Below are 23,170 nucleotides of genomic sequence, written 5' to 3'. Positions count from 1 at the left end.
AAAAAGGCGAATCTTCCTCACCGTCTAATTATCGACCGACTGCACTTACGTCCCTTCTTTCCAAGGTCATGGAAACGCTGATTAATTATCAGCACAAGAAGTATCTTGAAGAACGGAAGCTTCTTACCGACAGTATGGCTTTCGTAGCAATAGGTCCACTGGTGATCTCATGGTTCATCTCACCGAACAGTGGAACAAATCTTTACATAGTTTTGGAGAAAGTAAGATTATTGCACTAGATATTTCAAAAGCATTTGATAGGGTTTGGCATCAAGCTCTCTTATCGAAAATGCGTGCTTTCGGTTTGCATGAATCCCTCCTTCATTGGATTAGTAATTACCTTTCGAATCGTTCAATACAAGTTGTATTGGATGGATTCAAGTCTGAAAACCATAAAATAAATGCTGGTGTGCCCCAGGGCTCTGTTTTATCTCCAACACTCTTTCTCATTTTTATTAATGATCTCCTGTCTGCAACATCTAATCCAATACATTGTTTCGCTGACGATAGTACTCTTAGCTTTTCATATTCGTTTTCAGATTCACACCCCTCTTCTTCGGATGTGGAACTGCAACGACAAAATATGATAAGCTCATTAAATTCCGACCTAAACAGCATTGTACAATGGGGAATAAGAAACCGCGTGGAATTTAATGCTTCGAAAACGCAATGCTGTCTTGTATCGTTAAAGCGAAATATACCCCCACTGCCATTATCCATAAATGGCACATGCATCGAGGAAACTGAACATCTCGATATTCTTGGTATGTGCATCACCAACCACCTTTTGTGGAACGATCACATACGCGATGTCGACAAAAATGCCGCAAGATGTTTGGGTTTTCTAAGGCGATGCAAGAAGTTTTTCTCCCCCTCTGATCTGGCTGTTATTTACAAGACTTATATACGTCCAAAGCTTGAGGATAACTCCCATATCTGGGCTGGTGCTCCTGCAACTTACTTAAGCCTCTTGGATATTATTGAACGTAGAGCATTTAGATTGATTGGTGATATTACTCGTACTATCATAAGATCATTTACGTCACTTGAACATCGTCGAAATGTTTCTTGTCTTACGCTTTTTTACCGTTATTTTAATGGTTTATGCTGTAGAGAAATAGCCAGCTGCATTCCTCCCCTTAAACAATTCAACCGTAATACTCGCGCTTCTAGGAATGCTCATCAATATACCCTCGAGCCTATCTTCGTCGTACTGTCAAGTACAGAGATTCGTCCTTTAGCCATACTTTGCGAATGTGGAATGCCTTGCCACACTCTGTCTTTCCCAGCTATTGCAATATTCAGGAATTCAAAACCAATGTGCACCGACATCTCCTTTCAACCCCTCTCTCCCTTTCCTAGTGCTCACACTGTGTCTACATAATAAGGGTAATATATCCCCTTGAGTGTGCGCTTATTATAAAAAAAATGTCATTTTTGATTTTTGTTTGTGAATTAAAAAGCTGAAGAAGTAAATTATATCAAATAAATTTTACGTAAACTGTCCAGAAAAATGTCGATTGATTTCTCAATTGAAGAAGATATGAATATCTTAGAGGAGTTTGAGTTATTTGGTGCAAAATATGCCACCAAGAAAAAGAAAAATATACAAAACACGGTTTAATCCATTTGAATTAAGCGTCAAGGATTTCTACTAATGATATCGTTTTGAAAAAGTCACATTTATTTTATATTATAATTATTTTATCCAATCTAAGATAAGGGATGATAACACAAAGTAACAAATTTGAAAATATAGCAGTATTTTTTTGATTTGACATGTCATTTGGAGTATAACTGAAGTAGAATACAACCTTAATCTGGGATTTTACTAAACACAGATAGAAAATTGACTATGAATAAGAGCTGTGTTTATTTCATATAAGCCACGAAATCACGACGGCAATCCAATCAATATAGTTTTCAAAAAGGTAAAAATATGAGTCTCAATAAAACCATCACGTATTGGTCATGTTCGTGGACTTCAGCAAGGCATTTGACACGTCAAGTCACAATAAACTTTTGGATGTCCTTTAGAAAATGGGCATCAGGCTAACTCTTTTCAACATTTATGGTCAAAGTTGAAAGTTCATGGAGTAAGGAAAGACGCTGCAGACATGGTGTACCACAAGACTCAAACCTGGGTCCGGTTCTTCTTACACTTTTTACGGATGCACTTCTAAAGGTTTTTAAGAAAAGCTTTTGCATTTGTAGACAGACGCTATAGCTATTGTTGTTAGATGCATATGTCTTGAAACCTCGGAGTTTGATGAAGTTACTCGATAGTGCCACGATTTTGGATAAGTCTTCAATTAAAACATTATTAAATTTATATTTATTTTATTGATTTAACTTACAACTATTTAATACTAAGCAGAAGCGTCATGGGTAACACAACTAATATTGTAAAATGTTTGAAGTATGAATAAATAAAAATCTTTATCTAAAAATCTTCCAGAGACGTTATACCCCAATTCATTTATTTATTAATCGGTTTGTAAAAAAGAGGCTGTGATGCGACCCACACTGATAACTTTTCATTACATCTGTCTACATATCTTGCTTAAAAGTTTGTACGTTTTCGTGTTGAGTTGTCAGTTGAATTACTCTTAAAAAAATTTAAATTACCAACAATATTTAAAAAAAAAAGAAAAAGTTTAGTTTGAAAATCAAGTTTTGTTAAATAGATTTTTAGTCAAAAAAATTTAATAAATTTTAGTAGCATTTCTTAAATTTTTACTTACTCTTAATTTAAGAGATATTAAGAACCGAACATCAATTTTTACCAAATTTGAATAATATTTTTTGTAGATTTAATTTGTTTTATGAAAAAAACGGACTTTTGGTTTTTATAAAAAAAAACTACTTAATATCGAAAACAAAATTTTCTGTAAAATAAAAAGAGTTGGTAGACAATATTTTTAATTTTTAAAAGCTTTTTGAGTCGTTAAAAATTCTTTACCAAGTTTTAGTATTGTTTTTTTGTTAGGTTTTTTTTTTTTTATTTTTTGTAAAAAAAAAACAGAGAATTCGATTTTCCTCAAAATTTTACTGAGTTCTGACAACAATATTTTTTAAAAGATGAAAGTGGTTTAAAGCTCAGAGTTTTGAAAAGATATTTGAGCCGCAATTCAGTTTTTTTCCAACTTTGAGTAATGTTTTTTTAGGTTTTATGTTTTATAAAAGAAACTGTTAATTCATTTTTTCTCAAAATTTTAGCAGATGTTAAAAATGTGTTTTTTCGTTGCACAAAATTGTTTTGCAGATGAAATTATTTTGTATTCGTAAAATTTTTGAGGAGACAAATTTGTTTTCAGTTTTTTTGATTTATAAAAAAACCGTTAATTGGATTTTTTTTCCAAAAAATACATTTGTTTGGTATCACGTTACAATATATTATATACAATTTAATTCAAGTCTCCAGAGTTTTTGGTTTGTAAGATATTAAGGGTAAACCAAAATGTTCTCCTTATTTTTAAATTGCTATGGTAAAAAAAAACGCCCACGAAATTTTCTTGAGAGCCCTTTCTACATCTTTCTGCAATATTATCTGAATAACAAAATTTATTTGAGGTCGATATCTCTTCTGGTTCTTGAGCTATGAACAACGAAAAAACGTCGCGAACGTAAAAGCATTATTTAATTTATATATATACTAGCTGACCCGACGAACTTTGTTCCGCCTTAATGGCAATAAATAAGCAGATTGTGTTTTTTTTTTATTGGAAAAAATAACTACATTAATCATTCATTATTATTTCTGTATTTTAGTACATAGGTTGCTCTTCACTTAAGTACCTTGTGATACACGACATTTTTTGTTTTATTATCAGGCGCAAAAACAAAGAACGCAGATGGTCTTCCGACCCGTGAACATGCCACGTATAATTGACCATGGGAAAAACATGAATGTTCTAGATTTAAACCACAAACTTTTAAGGATTGGCCTTGTGATTTGTTGATGGTCATGGCAAATGCAAGACGTATCGGAAATTGAAGTCTTTTAAATTCAAACGGCATATCGGTTGGGATCATCGGGATCCTCGGAATGATAACTTCCTCACTTTTGAATTTTAATATCATTATCGTAGCGTAAATTACATTGTTCATCAATTTACTAACCACCAAACGCGTACCGTTGCACAGTTTTGGTTGGTTTATGTTTCGAAGCATGATGACTACGGAGCCAACCTTTAGGCTTAAATTGTGCGGTGGTAAGCCAGGCACGTCCAAAGAGTTTTAAAATTCAATTGGATAGTTGGTGGCTTCATCTTCATTTGTGAAGCAGTCAATAGATTTGAATGAATGCATTGTCCCAATGATCTTATTTTGAATTTGAATACAATGGCTCATGTGGCGGAGTCAACCAGGCGTTTCTCCGGAAAACTTTAATGCACCACAATATCGCAAACCATTGCTGCAATCGTATCGAAACGCTGCTCGATTCAAATCACCTAAATATCTTGTTCTGCGTCTGTTGTTCGCTCGACGATTCTGCATTGCCAACCGAGCTGTTTCACGGGCTGCTTCACTTTGCTCTCGTGATTGAGAAGCACGAAGTCGAGTCAAACTATCGCGGTGCTGTTCACGTGCAATTTCTTGTTCTTCTTCAGTCTTTTCATTTGCAGTATTTTGTATTATTCTTGCATTACGGCTTTGTCGGGAAAGATTCGATCGTCTTGGTCGCGGCATTATTAATTAAACTTAACTTCACTTTTAATTAAACTTCACTTCACTTCAATCCACTTCTTAATTATTTATTTAATAGAAATAGTTTTAATATTGATTTCTTACAAATATCAAATTGTCATCCATACGTCATTACATAGCTGTCATTTTACGTCAATTACATAGCTGTCATTTGCGTGTTGTTATTCCAAGCCTGATTCTTTTTTGTTATACCACGTTTTATAGTGACTGACGTTTCATGTCAAGTCACACGGGAACGCTGTCGAACGGGATAAAAAGTATCCTATGTCCGTCTCCTTGCTCTAAGCTACCTCCCTACCAATTTTCAGCCAAATCTGTTCTGCCGTTCTTGAGTTATAAGTCGTGTAACTAACACGACTTTCTTTTATATATATAGATTATTGAATTAATATACCACTGTTTAATCGTCCCAGAGGCATTATACTCCATTCCATTCATTTATGTATCTGTTTGTAAATAATCGATTGATTGGATTTTCATAAACACGTTGTCTGACTTCAGTTCAATCTTTTTGTAAATGCTACCAATAACATAATATTGTATGTAAAATAGGAATAAGATTAAAGCCAAATTTTGTCTAGGGTTGGAAAGAAAAACTTTGTGTTTTGTTTTAACTATGCACGTCTTTCAAAAATTATTGCTGAAGTTGATATTTTCCTTTTTCTTAACATTTTCGATTTCTTAACAATTCATGTCTATTCAATAAAACCATATTGAACGTTATATTGTCAATATCTTTTTTGTGATGTGTCAAAAAACAGTTATGAATATATCGGGTGATTTTTTTGAGGTAAGGATTTTCATGTATTAGTATTTGACAGATCACGCGGGATTTCAGACATGGTGTCAAAGAGAAAGATGCTCAGTATGCTTTGACATTTCATCATGAATAGACTTACTAACGAGCAACGCTTGCAAATCATTGAATTTTATTACCAAAATCAGTGTTCGGTTCGAAATGTGTTTCGCGCTTTACGTCCGATTTATGGTCTACATAATCGACCAAGTGAGCAAACAATTAATGCGATTGTGACCAAGTTTCGCACTCAGTTTACTTTATTGGACATTAAACCAACCACACGAATGCGTACAGTGCGTACAGAAGAGAATATTGCGTCTGTTTCTGAGAGTGTTGCTGAAGACCGTGAAATGTCGATTCGTCGCCGTTCGCAGCAATTGGGTTTGTGTTATTCGACCACATGGAAGATTTTACGCAAAGTTCTTGGTGTAAAACCGTATAAAATACAGCTCGTGCAAGAACTGAAGCCGAACGATCTGCCACAACGTCGAATTTTCAGTGAATGGGCCCTAGAAAAGTTGGCAGAAAATCCGCTTTTTTATCGACAAATTTTGTTCAGCGATGAGGCTCATTTCTGGTCGAATGGCTACGTAAATAAGCAAAATTGCCGCATTTGGAGTGAAGAGCAACCAGAAGCCGTTCAAGAACTGCCCATGCATCCCGAAAAATGCACTGTTTGGTGTGGTTTGTAAGTTGGTAAGTTGGCCACCAAGATCATGCGATTTGACGCCTTTAGACTATTTTTTGTGGGGCTACGTCAAGTCTGGAGTCTACACAAATAAGCCAGCAACTATTCCAGCTTTGGAAGACAACATTTCCGAAGAAATTCGGGCTATTCCGGCCGAAATGCTCGAAAAAGTTACCCAAAATTGGACTTTCCGAATAGACCACCTAAGACGCAGCCGCGGTCAACATTTAAATGAATCGATGAGATTTTGCAAATTTTATGCGTTTTTTTTTTAAAAAAAGTTCTCAAGCTCTTAAAAAATCACAAATTATCACGATAAACTTTAATTTTTGAATTATTAAAAAAAAGGATTTGAATAGGGTTAAGGATATTTTTTAAAACAAAAGCATTCACATTGGCTCAACCTTCAGATTCCCTTTCACTGGAAAAACTTAAATTATGATCCGGTTACCTTATTTGACGTAACATCGTCAGGTCAGAAAAGGTTGGAATTATCAACGTAGGGGTTTCAACTAAAGCATTTCTTCACTTGTTTAATGATATCATTCAATTAGGAAAAAAGTTCAAGGACCGTACTTTGCAGCACAGTGATATGACTACAGAGTGTTTGCAAAAATGGTTAAATCTTCGCATAGCAACTAGAAATTAGCTCATCTAAAGACAAAATTATATCGGCAATGAAAGGAATCACTGTGTTCAGTAAGGTGATTACTTCGGAAAAAAAATGTGTAAAGAAGAGTGATACTTTTCAATATTAGTGACTACTGATCTAGATTCGAGAATTAAATTTTTTTGAGTTTTCAATACTTGTTTGCTAAGAGTCAGTAAAAATAAATGTACTGAGGAAAGAAAATTCCGATTATGAACAATATGAACAATAAAGGTAGGATTCATCATCAAATAGAATCCGTTTAATAATTAGTAAATTAAAATAAACTCAAAGTTAAAAAATATAAGTGTCAGAAAAGTTGACAACAAAGTCAACCCATATTTTTTTTTTGAATAATGTAAAAGACACATATTTTTTTTTTGAATAATGTAAAGGTTGACGATGAAAATACTTTTAGTCTTTACTATTACCTTTACACATACTTATTCAATTAATAGTTGAAAGGGAAAACACACAATTGAAGTGAAATGTGTAGACAGAATTTCTGCATTGAACAAATCTTATATTAGAATTAATTTGTTCATCAAACGTACTCATATATTTTATTTCACAGTACCTTTAATATTTCGGAGACCCAGTGTGAGCATTAGGAACATTGGTTTCGAATTCTTGAATATTGCAATGACAGCGAAAGATAGAGTATGGTAATGTATAATGTATTCCAAATTCGAGTACGGCTAAAAAACTAATCTCTGCCCTTTACAGAATTGGAATTGGAATGCAACTGATTATTTTACTAGAATGTATTCTGTTAAAATAAACTGTAAAAAAGGGCGAGACAATTTACGACGATCTTCGAGTGACATACTTGAGTTAATTTCAGAACTTCAATGAAAAACATCAGGGCTGGAGAGGCTCAAGGATCGAAACTTGGCCCGTTTCTGTATAGCATCTTAACTTCCAACCAACCTAGTTCTGTCAACTGCGAAAACCTTTTGTACGCCAATCATTCCTTGACCTAGTGCTCCTCAATGTCACCATTTATAGCCCTGAGGTAGAAACACACATCCACCGAATCTTTGATTTTTACAATAAGAGGGGTATTAACATCAATGTCGCAAAGTCGGAACTCATTTGCTTCAGAAGATCGTCAACTAAACTGCAGAAACTTAAAATTAAAACTCCCAGTAGGATCGTTACTGTCGTCCAAGGAGGACCGTTAAGTACCTTTGAATTTATTTCTACAAGCTGCTAAGGTTTAACCTTCATACTTAGAAAGTTATCAAGAAAGCCACCTGGGCCTTCCATCATATCCATTTTTTGATGAAGAAGAATATTAATGGACTAAGTCAAGACACCAAGATAATGATGTACAAGCAGCTGTTGAGACCTGTCATTGGTAACAGCTTTCACATTTGGTATACCATCTCCAAAACAACTATGAATCATCTAAAAGCTTTCGAAAGGAAGATACTAAGAATCTGCACTCGGCTTATATTCAATATAGTAAACGTCAAAAGTACTACAGAAACGACCGAATCTATTCTGAAGCGAGGATAATAACACTGGACAACTGCCTTTAACTTTGGCAAAGAAGCTAGGAGGTAACTCATCTAGCCAGCCGAACCAACTTATTAGAAGGATGACAACTCAACAGCGACTTAATGATGCTCAGGTCCTTCAGCGTTATGGGAATTATGGATGAAAACATATGAATTAGGCAGCCACAATTCTAATTGGATTTAAAGTTGCAGACACTTCTTTTAAAAACAGATGTTTTGTGAAGTTCTTTTTTTCAAATTTAACATCGTTATAAGTAGATTTTTAACTCACACTCCTACACCCTCACTTTCAATAAAAGTAAAACCATAAACCTTTAAACATAAAATTCATCATCATCATCAGAATTCTACAAAATCAGGAAGCCAGTGACAAAAAGCACCAACCAATAATAACAAACCATTTTATAAAAGTCACATATTATATGAATAAATGGCAACTTCCAGATTTATTTTATTTCGTTATCTACTCCAATATTTTGTATGCCCAACCGAACAACAAGGAAACAGCATAATAAGGACAATAGCTTTATTATATACATTTAACTTTTATGGATTTAATTTCCAATGTCCTGGTGCCGACATGGGATATCATCAAAGTTGTTTGGTCATATAATATAACGTAACGTAGAATGGTTGGTTACAGTGTGGACCTGGACATGGAGTCTGAGAGTTGGAGGGATTTAATGTGGATGATGATAATGTCTGTGAGTTGGGTATATGTGTATACTTATGGGTATGAGTCGTATCACCACCAACGATGTCCTTTCTAATTTCCTTAAATGTTGTACAATGTCCGAGAAAGTGTAGACCCGTATCCTAATCTTTGTACTAACTGAAACCATTGTGCGAAAAGGACATGATTTTTCCACAATTGTCAGCATTTTTGTTCTCTTATGGTGTCGGTGTTGGAGTCGGTATCAGTCTGAAATGAAGAGTAGTGGCGGAGAAATTGTAGTATGTTGAACGGTTTATATGTCTTTTTATTGGGAAAAAAGAAACGTTTGGAATTAAACGGATGTGTCCACCCATAGAACAACGGGACTGCCAGTACCAACATTTATATTGTTGTAGGCGGACGTTAACATAATTTATGTGGTTACATACACGGAAGCTGTGTGAGGAGTGATAGTTTCACTTCAATGCTTGGAGCATATAAATTTGTATTGTTTTTTGGGAATGGAAGGCAAGATTTTTGATAGTTGGCCATGGGTAGATTATCTTCTGTCATCGGGTGAAGTGGGAAGTATGAAAACAGTCAAGACTTACTTTAATTGTATCTTTGGAGATGATAGGAATTTTTCGTAAAAATCTAATCAAAATTGAGCACATTCAATACAGAATTAGCTTTTGTGTCTTTATACTTGGACCGAGATGTAACATTTATTTTTCCTTAAACTGCTTTTTGACGTAATCTTCTGAGCAAAGAAAATAAATTGAAACTATACCAAGCATGTACATTCCAAAATAAATACTCGCATTATAAAATGCAAATATTTTGAACTTTAAAATGTATAAAAAATTAAAAATGTCCACTGCATATACCCTGCAATTTCTAATGCAGAATTTCAAAATAATACTTACTTATATTTGAATTTGACGTAATACTTAAAGGTGAGTCAAATTTTTTATGTTCCATGCTGTTTTTTCTTTAATATTGTGACTGCTTCTCAATACTTGATGCAAGTGATAACGAAAGCTTACTTACTTACTGAAAGTGGAGCTACAGTCCCAAATGGACCTGGGCCTTAACCAACATCCGTCTTCAGCCAGCTCGGTCCTAAGCTAGCTGGAAGCGATCTAAGTCTTTGGAGTTTTATTCTTTTAAGCAGGTCAGTATCGCTGTGCAGCCCGTACAGTTCGTTTTTGTATCTTCTCTTCCACTTCAAAAATCAACCGATGAATTTTTCTCTCGTAGCATCCTAAGACGGTCTAATCTTTCTTTGACAGGGTCCATGTCTCGGATGGTGATTTTAAATGCTGAAGGGAGGACCGTAATACTCTATTGCCCTCTAAATCCAAAGAAGAATCAATTCGCAAGAATTATTTCGTTTGATTTCAGCGCTTGTGTCGTTGTCTGAATTTATAGCGATGCCTAGGTAGACAAAGTCCTTTTAAGTAGTTATAGCTATCCATTGTGACAGTTTGTCCAAGACGTTGTCGATCAATGACCTTTTTTGGCCCTACCAAGGACCACTAAGCCCTTCTTCTCCGCTTCAAGCTTTGACCTTCGAATTATGTCAATATCATATTCATGAACATATTCATTAGTGTTAACGACTGAGTTTTTTCTTTTCAGAACGCTGTTGATAAAATCGCATGACGTTGCATAGGTTTGTCTAAAACCTTTTTTGACATCAAATACATCGGAAAGATCTTTTCTGACATTGATTCTGCACAAAGGGATAAGTTTAACAGGGATGCCAAAACTAAACATTGCTCTGTAAAGCACGATTTGAAGAACCTGGGTTTTTTTCCAAGATCTGCTGTTATTTGATAATAAAAACTAAATGTTAATTATTTGTCAGTATAATTTCAAGTTTAATTTTGTCTAAAATCTGTTAAAACTTAAATTCAGTGTTAGTTCTTGCTACCTCAATATAACCGAGATAAAATATGACTACTGTAAACGAAGCCTTAGTTGCAGTCAAAATGTTCAATAAGCTCTCCAATTATAGATTTCATATAAATATATACACCAATCAGCTGTAAATCAACAATTACAATTAAATAGTACAAAATTTCTTAAAATGGAATAATACAAATGCTTAGAAAGCAAGTGCTGTTAAGACTTTTTTACACACAGATCTTAGCGTAAGAAAACTTAACACAAAACTATATATATCTTCTAAGAAAAAAAGAATTAAAAGTTAGTAAATAAGGACAATGTCATCAATAGCTTCCATAGAGCCTGCATTCAGGATGCTTTATCCTATGTTCACAAGGGGGAAGGTTGTAAGGATTACTCCATGATAATACTCTTAAGGCGAAACGTACGAACTTGCTTTGAACAGTGGCTACTAGTGGTACGTTTTGTTAAGATAAGAAAAAAACTATCGTTTATAGAGATTTTATGCTTTAGAAGATTTGTATATGATAGCCATAGACTAAGATATTACTGCATCGTACAGAATGGAGTTCATCATTGATGGCTAACATAAAAAGCAGTTGCCCAAAATGACTACCCTAGGGAGCTCCTAATTTGGCAATAAAAGGGCAGGAAAAACAACTCCAGAATTAAGATTAAAAGAAACCCATGTGATTTGGAAACATAATTGCCTTCAGCTTTAATGTGATAGTGACTTGAGAGATTTGATCAAAAGCTTCATAATAATTTAAGTTCAGTCTAGTACTTTACTTAGGTTTAGCGTATTTAAGCACTTATGTATGTAAAAATGCAAGTAAATTAGTAATTGTGGTATTTTTAACTTGCAACCATATTGTAATCTTATCTTGACTTATTTCACCTAACACTTTTCATTTTTATTTTGCAAATTATGATTTACTAAATTCAAGTTTTGCAAAGAGGGAATTACTGAATTGAAAAGTTTTCCTCTTTGAAAAATACGTTTTATCGAAATCAAATTTGCGAAGTCTAAAGTCTTTTCCGAAAAGTTTTGTTCTTTTGCAAAATATTTGTTCTTGTTTCACCAATTTTTGCTTTATTTGTTTTACCAAACAATAAACTTTTGCAAAATATATTTTGCATATTGAAAAGCTTTGCAAAGAGACTTAATTTTGAAAAGTCTTCGAAAACTAATACAAAAATAAGTGAACGATTTTGAAAATAAAAAGTAAATAAAAGTGAACAAAAGTGAACAAAACAACGGACAGAGACTATTTTTTTTTTAAATTAATTTTGACGAGTTGAAGAAAGAACAAGAATTTTGAACTTAAGCATTAATGGTCTAGTTCATCTCAATTTTAAAAATACCTCATTCTGTTGATATTTTTTTAATACATCGATATTGAAGCTAACCTTCAATGAAATTTGACAGTCTATAGCAAAAAACGTTCTTTTGAAAAGCAGCGGCCAAATTCGTGTCCTCCAAAATTGGAAATAATGTTTTTAAGTTAATTACAACAACTTTTTTGGACAATACATTGGGTTGGATACCAACTGTGCGAACACAACTTTTGGTTTCAAGAACATTCTAAAACATATATATTGGAAGTTAAACTAAATTAATGGAAAGATTTATCATATCCTGCTCACATACATCAATTGCAATTGCGAAGGATTTAGTCTGCAACGCAAGAGGCTTAAAGCATATTGCCCTGTGTAACTCGTACGGGTTAAGAATACAAAATTGTACAAGCTTGTCAGATATGGAAGGTCAATTAACTTTTGTTACTGGTCAGGGAAGATCTGTGATAAACTATAGTCTCGTAGTCAACGAATGGAATAAGCATATTATTGACATGAACATAGATACTGTACCGTATTCAGACCATTTTCTAATGATCATAACGTTCGGACTGATTACCCTTAAAAGTATTTCACAAACATTCCTGAATAAAGACAAGAAGCTATATACGTTTTTCGTTGACTTTAAATCTGCATTTGATATGATCGGTAGACAAGCGCTTTTCCACAAGCTGTATAGTAACGGAATGTCATGGAAGTTCGGAAGAGTTATTCATAATCTATATGCAGATACAATTGCTAAGGTAGGGAATGGAGAAGAGTTGGCGAGAGGGTTTAAAACACAATCGGGAATCAGACAGGGCTGTACGTTAAGTCCGAATCTGTTCGCCTTGTTTATTGAAGATCTTACCTATTACCAGGGGGGCATAGACTTCATCGGACAAATAACAAAAGTATTGCTGTTTGCGGACGACATTGTTCTTTTGGAACCATCACCTGGATCATTACAGTTAATGATAAACCGCTTGTATCAATATAGTCAGCTTTGGAGTTTTATGGTGAATCTTAATAAGTCTAAAATTTTAAAGGAGTAGGAGGCCGCAATTCGGCTAAAGAAAAAAGGTTCTCTAATGAAGAGGTAATTGAAGTTGTCACGGAATTTAAATACCTTAGAATTCTCTTAATGAAAAATTTGAGCATGAAAATTAATATGAGAGAGAAACTAGTTAAGGCTAAGGATACAATTAGTGTAACTTGGAGAAGATGTTTTTCTAACAAAAGTATAGCACAAAGCAGCAAGTTCAAGAAATTTGAAGCGGTATCGAAAAAGTTGAGAAACTTCTCCGATACTTTATTAAGCGAACATTTTGTTCACAAGAATGAACACCATGCTTTAAATCCAATGATGTTTATGGCCCAGATGGAAGCGAATTTCAACACAGGATATCGACCATTCCGTAATGCAATGATTAAAGGAGATAGTGATTATGGTTTCAGAAAACATTTAATAACACCATTAAGGTGAAGCCCGGAAGATCCAAAACAGCGATTCAACAAGGCTAATTAGATACATTTAAATGTCAATATTTTATTTCAAATGCATATTTGATCTGTATAAATACCAGATTTAAAATCTGCAACTGGTAAAAAAACAGATTTATTGCAAAATTGTTTTTTAAATTGGTGAAATACTTTCACCTTTTACTTTTCAAATAAGGTCTAAAAAATTTAGCAATAGAAAATCTTTTCAGTTTGCAAACTTTTTGAAACAATTGCACTTTTACTTTACAGAATTTTTTTTTGTAAAGTTGTTACGTGAAAAATAAAAAGTGTTTGGTGAAACAGGTCCCTTGTCCCAAAAAGTAAATATCTTTAAGTAAAAGGAGTGATATAAAAGTTGTCTAACGTCATTCCACTACAAAATCACCAAGAAATCAATTTTGCAATTATATGTAAGTCTTTTAATTTCACCAAAATCTCCTTTTACACTTTAAGTTGAAGGCTCATTCCCAATTTTCAAATGACTTCAACTTTTTTGTCATCAAGCAAACAATGTTGCAAATAAGATAATTGAATTATACATTTTTCATTGATGACTTTTTCAATTCTTCCAACTACAAACATCTATAGGCTGATGATACGGTCGACAGAAGCAGATGCAGAAGTAGGGTCAGCACAGTGATGCCTTGCTGCTGCAACAACAGGTGTCCTCCATTAAGCCATTCTGATCACACAGGCTTGTCGTCCTGCAGATATGCGACACACCACAAAAAAGCAGAAAAGAAGAAATATCAAGTAATGTTTACACAACATGACACGACATCGATTCATTGGACTCAATGTGCAAACACTGTCCGGTTCAGCCATTCGTTTGCATTTTGCATCATCGATAAGGACTAAAAGGACCAACAAGACTATATGACCAATTCAATATTGAGACCATCACCATCATAGTGCTACCTTCATCAATATCATTGCATGGCAGAGTCGTCGGCAGCGGCGGCAGCGCTTGATACATCCGAAACGGAAGTCGGAAATTGATGGGTATTGAACAGAAAATATTGTCGGCTTCGGCTTGTCGCCTTTTTTTAACAAATGAATTTTTGCCATATATGAAGTCAATCAATTACAATTTGATAAGCAAATAAGCAAAACAAAAATTGATATGGTTCTTTGCATTTCTGTACCTATAGCCATCTGGTTTGTGTGTCTCCAGTGTACCTTTGTAAACGAATATGTATATGGAAAAGTGTCTCCTTCATCTTTTTCTTCTTTATAGGACTTTTTTGGGAATCCTTTAAAATTGCCTATGATTTTTCAAAAACTTTGTTCGTTATGGGGACTCTTGAAGTTTAACAGTCGTCGTGCTCATTATTATCATCTTGACAGTTTTCGTACGTTTTCAAAATTACAATAAAAACGTGCGAAAATTTATTGGCACGTACCTTTGCATTCAACCGTATCCATCCCCAATAGCCCCATCAGTATACAGCACCATTATTAACCCTGGTGGAGAATAAACAAAGCATTTCGTGCGGTGTGGTGGTGCTTTGTTTTGTTTTTTTGAAGGCGTGAAGTCGAATTTTAAATCATCATCCTGTGCTTCAGAAAAGGATCTGGGTAAAACTTACAAAGGATGTGAAAGGGAGATGAAGATAAAAGCAATGTTTTGTGTCACCTGTGGGAGATTCCACTACCATCACCATCACCACCTCCGGTCTGTCATAATTCATATTTGTGCCGGGTTAAAACCGGGTAAAGAGCGATAATTCTTGTCAGATGTGGAGTGTTATGTGCCAAACGAAATGAGTCCAAAAGTCCTCACATATAACACTTTATATAAAACTCTGAACAAGTGAATGTTTTTTAATAAAGAAATATTGCCGGAACGTGAACTGGTGAATAAATGAAATTTTTTGAAGATAGGCATTAGTAGAAGTGGCAAGACGGAGAGACGGCGGCGGTTTTTCAGTACTTTATCATAAGAAGAAACAAAAATATAGGAACGGTGTAGTAAAGTGGTAAAGTTAATTTATTTATAATGGAAAAAACTTATTTTTGGGGGAGACGTAATAGTCACAATAGCTCATGGTAACTTGTGTCGATTTAAAACTTTAAGTCTGATATGAAGAAAATCACGACTTCATATCTTTAAATTCAAGTACAAGATTTGTACAATGTACAATGAATTTATTATGCTCTTAGGAAGGGTTTTTACAATTTTATTATGAGGAGATACAATACAAAGAACGAACTGGGTACGAATAACTCACATTGGTTATGGCAAAGCTCACAAAGTGGGCATATTAAATTTATGAGCATCTGTAACTTGTGAGTATTAAGATCTTATTATTGAAATTAATATGGCAGTCTTAGCTCCAATTTCTTGACAATGTTCTCATCTCTGAAGCTCGGTTTATCGAAAAATAAGAACCCAATTGAGTTATAGCTCATTTCTTCAACAAATTCAGTTTAAAACAAAATTTCGGTAAAATAGACCTTCAACTTTTAGAGAGTGAAATATGCTCGTGTTCTAAATATTGTTCAAAAACGAATTTCAAAGATAAACAAAGATTTACGAGTATCTACAAAACTGAAATTTTGAATGTTGTCCATGTCTGATAAAAGCAACGTACAGGAAAGAGTCAAAAAAGCTACTGTAGCTCTCTTTTCTTGCAAAAAAGCTATTGGTAATAAATGGGGTTTACAACCCAGAATCACGCATTGGCTATACACATCGGTAATCAGACCGATTTTAACGTACGGTGTGGCAGTATGGTGGACTGCTTTAGAGAAAGGTATAAACAGGGATAAGTTGAATAAAGTTCAACGTTCAGCCTGCCTATGTATAAGCGGATCGCTTCGCACGACCCCGTCTGCGGCACTGGGCACCTTGCTCTACCTTACACCTCTTGACATATTTAGTAAACAAATAGCTGGAAGCTCTGCTATCCGCCTCAATGCTTCGTCGCAGTGGACTAACAACAACATTGGCCACTCCGTAATTCTAAGGTACTTAGAATCAATTCCAAATCACACAGACTACACCATCCCCCAACTACAATTCGATAGGAATTTCCAGATTTCTATACCTACCAGATCTTTTTGGGAGGATAGGACATTCTTAGAGGATGAGTCAATCCACTTTTACACAGATGGCTCAAAGACCAAGGAAGGGGTTGGTGGTGGTGTGTTCTCTGAACGACTGAAATTAAGTCTCTCATTCCGCCTTCCCAATCATTGTAGCGTGTTCCAGGCGGAACTTTTGGCGATTAAGGAAGTCTTGTCTTGGCTCAAAGAAAACGTGATATCAACATCTGATATCCGTATTTTCTCCGACAGCCAGGCCGCTATCAAATCTCTGGACTCAGTCTCTACAAACTCTATAACAGTCCATAACTGTCGATCATCTCTAATGGAGATGGCACAACAGTTTAATATTCACCTTTGCTGGGTGCCGGGCCATAGAGACATTCCAGGTAACTGTAAGGCAGATGAACTCGCCAGGAACGGTACAGTACAACCCATCCTACCACGTCTGGCAAGTACTGGCATACCAATCGCTACTTGTAAACTGCTACTAATGCAAGACGCTGTGAGGAGGGCAGGCACCAGGTGGACCAACATCACCACGTGTCAAGCCACAAAAAACATCTGGCCAACACTGGATTTAAAACGTTTAAGGTGCTTGCTCTCTCTAAGCAGATCGCATATAAGCTCGATAATAGGTGTCATAACCGGACACTGTCTAATAGGAAAGCACGCCATGAGACTAGGCGTATTCTCAAATGACTTTTGCAGAAGCTGTATGGACGAGGAAGAGGAAGAAACGGTTCTTCATCTTCTATGCACATGCCCTGCTCTAGCTCGAAAACGCAAGAATTAGCTAGGAGAATTCTTCTTTAACGATCTAAACGATCTACATCATATCGGTATAATCAGCTTCTCACGTTTCGTAAGGGACTCAAGCTGGTTCCATTGAGCTTAGGAGGAAGCCTCAAGATTCATGTGGTATCACAATGGGCCATTAAACTGGCCTAAGTGTGTCCGTTCCATCTTGGATAGCCACTATAACCTAACCTAACCTAACCAGGTCTGATGATTTTTTATTTTTTGTTGAAAACTAATCGGATATATCGATATGCAAACAAATTTGGAGCCCAGATATTAAAATAAATTTCAATATCTGTTTTTGTTTCCCATATTTCTAGTTGAAAATCAATTTTTGTCAACTTTAATAGCAGTTGAAGCATTTGGGGATTCATTTTAGTATTTTAGTATTTATTTATATGTGGTGTCGAGAATTGAACAATAATTTTTACCAATTTTGTGAAAAACTTTTTGGAGATTATAGTTTTTATAAAAAAACCGTCAGTTGGAGTTTTCTTCCAAATATATAAAATGAAATAAGTTTTAAGTCAATATCTTTAATTTGTACAAGGTGTTTGGGTCTAAAATCAATTTTAACCAGCTTTAAGTTAGTTTTTATTATTTGTAAAAAAAAGTCAATTCGACTTTTCTCAAAATTTTACCAGATGTCAAGAATGTTATTCTGCGTTGCACACAATTATTTTGGAGGTAAATTAATTTTTTGTTCGTAAAACATTTGAGTTGGCAAGGGTTTCTACATGTCATAATAATTTCGAGTTAAAGGAGTTTTTAAAAAGTTTGAGCTAGAGAGATTATAAGTTTGTATTATTGAATAGAATGCAAATAATATAGTTCTAAAAATTTGAACCACATCTGGTACATCCTCTGTGAATTCAATCACTGTTTTCAATTTTTTAATTGCATTTTCAATTACATTCTTTACTGGCATTTCGGTTTCTTCATCATTTTTTCCAAAATTGTTTCATTATCCAGTATTTTAGTAGTAGTAATACCGTCATCGACAACTCAAGTTGTATAGACTAAAATTTATCCTTACTTGTTTTGGTTGAGCAGGACAGTTATCGATGAAGAAAAATACTTTGCACATTGATCGTCTATGTCTGAATCACAAAAACGCTTCAGCTTCGGCTTCGTCTGCGTTACGGTGCGCCTGCTTCGAGGTTGCTTTGTATGACATTTCTATTATTTCATCACTCCAAAGAGCAAATATTTTGTTTATTGAAATTTTTTACAGCTGTTGAGCTGTCAGACCAAGCAAATGTTCAGATTAGTGAACTAGAGCTTCCTTTTGGAGTCACATTACGTTCTTTTCCTAACGATTGCCAAACAAAACGTGAGGTCGAAGCTGCATTGTGATAGCATGCATTGAATTCCTATGGCTAAACGTAAGAGCTACATAGCCAACTGGCAAAGATTTTATTTTATTAAAATAGCGAAGATTTTTGCTCCAGTTGGTGAACAAGACCTTAAGCTTTTCTGAATACTTTCAAACCAAATTGTTATGTGTATGGTATACGATGCCCCATAAAAACTGATGATACTTAGAGTCGAAATAAGGGTTTTAAAAATTATGCTTACGTAAGATTGTTGATTTTCAGAATAAGCAAGCTGGCTCTATAGGATTAATTAAAAACTCAAAAGCATTGTGGAAAATGACTGCCGAATAAAATGGATCCAAATTCATAATATCAAATCTGTCATTTTCACAAGCTATATAACTCTGATAAGTAACCTCTCTCGAAGTTCTCTTCCGCCAACACAATGTATCGAAAACCAGTGGCAACCTTGCCAAGATGCAATCAGAGAAGCCACCTCTAATTTGCTAGGTTTCAAGCAGCCATCAACAAGCAACAACTGGTTTGATGAGGAATGTTGGCCAGCAAATGCAGCCAAACAACAGGCACGCAAAGCGGCGCTGCATAAAAAAACGAGAGCTTCTCATCAGATCTATGAGCAGAAGAGGAGAGAGGAACACCGACTTCTAAGAAGGAAAAAAAGGGGGCATGAGAAGCGTGCGGTCGAAGATGTTCAAAGGTTTAAAAGCAGGAATGAAATTCGAAAGTTTTATGAACAGGTAAAACTAAATTCACAGATACATAATCGTAGAACCGAAGGCTGCAAAGACGAGGTGTTTCCACTAAGGCACCTTTCCTTATCCAGACGGCAGTGGAGGAATTCCCGAGATGGAATCAACGGTGGCGTCTACAGTTCCAGTAAGGTTGAACTACTTAGTGAACACCTTATAGGGCTTCTTCGACTTATTCGGAGCCCAGGCCTGTAAGGAGCGGTTTTATCCGGCTCCCCATCCTTGGAGTTATACTTAGGATCTGGCCCTACAGGGGGGGGGGGGTTGTGCGTCGGGGTGAATTCCTGGCCACGTAAAAGCTTTCATAGTTGCGAAGCACCAACAAGCCTCGGATACGGACGGATTTACTGTTGACAACAAACGCAAACCAATAAAGGACAACGAACTTCGGATATGCACGTGGAATGTTAGGTCCCTTAACAGACCACGTGCGCCCGAAGAGTTAGCGGAGGCCCTAGAACGATATAAAGCAGATATCACCGCCATCCAGGAAATACGAAGTCTTGAGCTATAGGTGCATCAATGAGCGCCTCATCACCATACGCATCAAGGCTAAATTCGGCAACATTAGCCTGATATGCGCGCATGCCCCCACAGAAGAGAAAGACGGCAACACCAAAGATATGTTCCTCGAACTCCTAGACAAAACATATGAGGAGTCTCCTAGCTACGATATTAAAATTCTTCTGGGCGATTTTAATGCCAAGTTTGGAAGGGAAGACATCTTTGGAGGAATAATCGGGAAGAAGAGCCTGCACGACAACACTTCCGACAACGGATTCAGGTTCATAGATTTTGCTGCGGGGCGAAACGTCATGGTAGCCTGTACGCGTTTTCCATACCTCAACATCCACAAAGGAACTTGGACTTCTCCAAATCAATCTACCGTCAACCAGATTGACCATATGGCGATCGACGACGCCAGGCACGCTTCCAGCATCATGGATGTATGAACTTTCCGAGGAGCTAACATCGACTCGGACCACTACCTCGTTGTACCCAAGGTAGCACTTCGGATTTCAAGACCCAAGCCAAAAACAGGAAGGTGCTGGGAGAAGGTAAAAAGTCGATCGGCACAGGTACGCAAAGTGTTGCTGCATAAAAGGATTAGAGCTGCTCATGAGCTCTATGAGCAGAAGAGGCGAGAGGAACGCCGACTTCTCAAAAGGAAAAAGAGAGGGCATAAGAAGCGTGCGGTCAAAGAAATTGAGACGTTTAAAAGCAGGAATAAAGTTCGAAAGCTTTATGAACAGGTGAAGCGAAATTCACAGGTACAAAAACCTAGAACCAAAGACTGCAAAGACGAAAGTGGAAACATCATAGCGGAACCGCAGTCAATGTTGAGGATATGGAAGGACCACTTCTGCAGACTGTATTACGGCGACGACGAATTGAATTCCGCTGTTAAGCAGAATGATCTATTCAACATAGACGCAGCTGGAGATAAGTTGGTTAGGAGCATGCACTAACTAATCTGTAAGATATTTTCGGAAGGAAGCATGCCCGGTGAATGGAACCTCAGTATTGTTTGCCCGATCCTGAAAAAAGGAGACCCTCTAAACTGCACCAACTATAGAGGAATCAGTCTACTTAACATCGCCTATAAAATCTTCTCTGCCGTAATATGTGAACGTCTGAAGCCCATCGTCAACAACCTGATAGGTCCTTATCAGTGTGGTTTTAGACCAGGAAAGTCCACAGTTGATCAAATATTCACATTACGGCAGATCCTGGAAAAAACCCAAGAACACCAAATCGACACCCACCATCTTTTCATCGATCTCAAGGACGCATATGACAGCATTTACAGGGACGAGCTGTATAGAGCCATGTCTAGTTTCGGAATCCTTGCCAAACTCGTCCGTTTGTGCAGGATGACCATGGAGAATTGACGCAGCTCCATAAAGGTTGGAAACAACTTAACAGAACCTTTTGATGTCAAAAAAGGTTTTAGACAAGGTGATGCGCTGTCAGCGATTTTTTTAACATCGTGCTTGAAAGAATAGTGCAGAGCTCACACGTCAACACTAGAGGCACTATCTTTCAAAAGTCTGTCCAATTACTGGCATATGCTGATGACATTGACATAATCGGAAGAACTCGTCTTGATGTCAATGGCGCTTTTATGAGTATTGAGGCAGAGCCGGCAAATATTCGTTCAAGGGTTAATGAGGCAAAAACAAAGTACATGTCATCAAAAAAGAACCTACAACACCGACGTCTTGGTCAAAACGTCACTATGACAGACGCAGCTTTGAAGTAGTTAAGGATTTCGTCTACCTAGGCTCCGCTATAAACACAGAAAACAACACCAGCGCTGATATCAAACTAAGAATTGCTGCTGTTTATTTTGGCTAAGGAAGCAATTGAGTAGCAAAGCCCTCTTTCAAGAGACCAAAGTGTCGCTATTTAAGATCTCATCATCTCCGTCCTGCTATACGGTGCAGAAGCATGCATCATGGCAAAAGCGGATGAAAGCACATTGGGTCGTTTTGAGAGAAATCTACGTGATCTACGGTCCCGTATGCATAAAAGGTGAGTGGAGCGAGAAGGTTAAAAGTCCAACGAATTAAATGGCTAGGTCACGTAGAGCGCATGGAAACCAATGCTTCGATCCGGAAAGGCTTCGAATCCAGACCCATAGGAAAACGCAATAGAGAAAGCCCGCGGATCAGGTGGCGTGCACAAGTTGAAAGTGACCTCACCCTACTAAGAGTGTGAAACTGGATACATCTAGCTAAGGACCGAGCTAAATGGAGAAATTTGTTGGGTGAGGCCCTAGTTCACACCAGGACTGTAGCACTACCTTAAGAAGGTAAACTTAATCATAACCTTTCATCTATAAATTACTTAAGCGACACCGATGATTCAAGACAAGATGCGAGCTACTTTACTTAAATGTCATTCTGTACAAGGACAGCTTTAATAAATTTATCAATCTCTTATGTTAAGTCAAGTCAAAAATCGTATTATCGATGACTATTATTCAATTCATTCGTATAAAGTAGTGCCAGTCGCATAATGGTTAGTGCGTTGAACTTTCATGCTAGAGGTCTTGGTTCAATCTCTTGCCTGTGCCATCTAAAGTTTTTTTTCACGGGTATTGCCTCTTGCGAGAAATTTACAAATTTTCCTAGAGTAATTCTTGTCATGAAAAGTCCTTTCTCAAATTAGCCGTTTGGGTTCGGCTTAAAACTGTAGGTCCCCTCCATTCCTGACAACAGTACTCGCACATAGTAAGTCACTAGGCCCTAGTTCTCAACGGACTGTAGCGCCACCTAATTTATTAATATTTATTCTTATAAAAATATCAAATTTTCAAATTTGAAACTATTTCGTTCACACTTCAAATGATAGCTTAGTGTATCAAGGTGTCAAGTAAGAATTAGATTTCTTCTGTTGCTTTAGAATATAAAGACATACTTTACTTGAAATTGAATATGAAACATACAATTTTAA

At 36.1% G+C, this 23,170-nt stretch overlaps 1 protein-coding gene across 2 annotated transcripts in view; it reads right to left on the bottom strand.

Annotated features, from left to right (window-relative positions):
• The window catches only part of LOC129943098 (ras association domain-containing protein 8), a 447,741-nt gene that overhangs the window by 169,144 nt on the left and 255,427 nt on the right, over positions 1 to 23,170 (bottom strand). The window contains exon 9 of one of the 2 annotated variants that reach the window (XR_008781165.1): positions 17,798 to 17,819. The exons of the other annotated variant lie outside the window; for it this stretch is intronic. The gene's annotated coding sequence lies outside the window, so the exon portion shown is untranslated. Of the gene's footprint in view, positions 1 to 17,797; positions 17,820 to 23,170 lie in introns of those variants that run through there. 2 annotated transcript variants of the gene reach the window in all.

The sequence above is a fragment of the Eupeodes corollae genome, chromosome 1, assembly GCF_945859685.1.
Source record: "Eupeodes corollae chromosome 1, idEupCoro1.1, whole genome shotgun sequence".
Classification (NCBI taxonomy): Eukaryota; Metazoa; Arthropoda; class Insecta; order Diptera; family Syrphidae; genus Eupeodes; species Eupeodes corollae.
The sequence above is the reverse complement of the archived record's forward strand: the minus strand, read 5'-3'. Positions and strand labels throughout refer to the sequence as shown.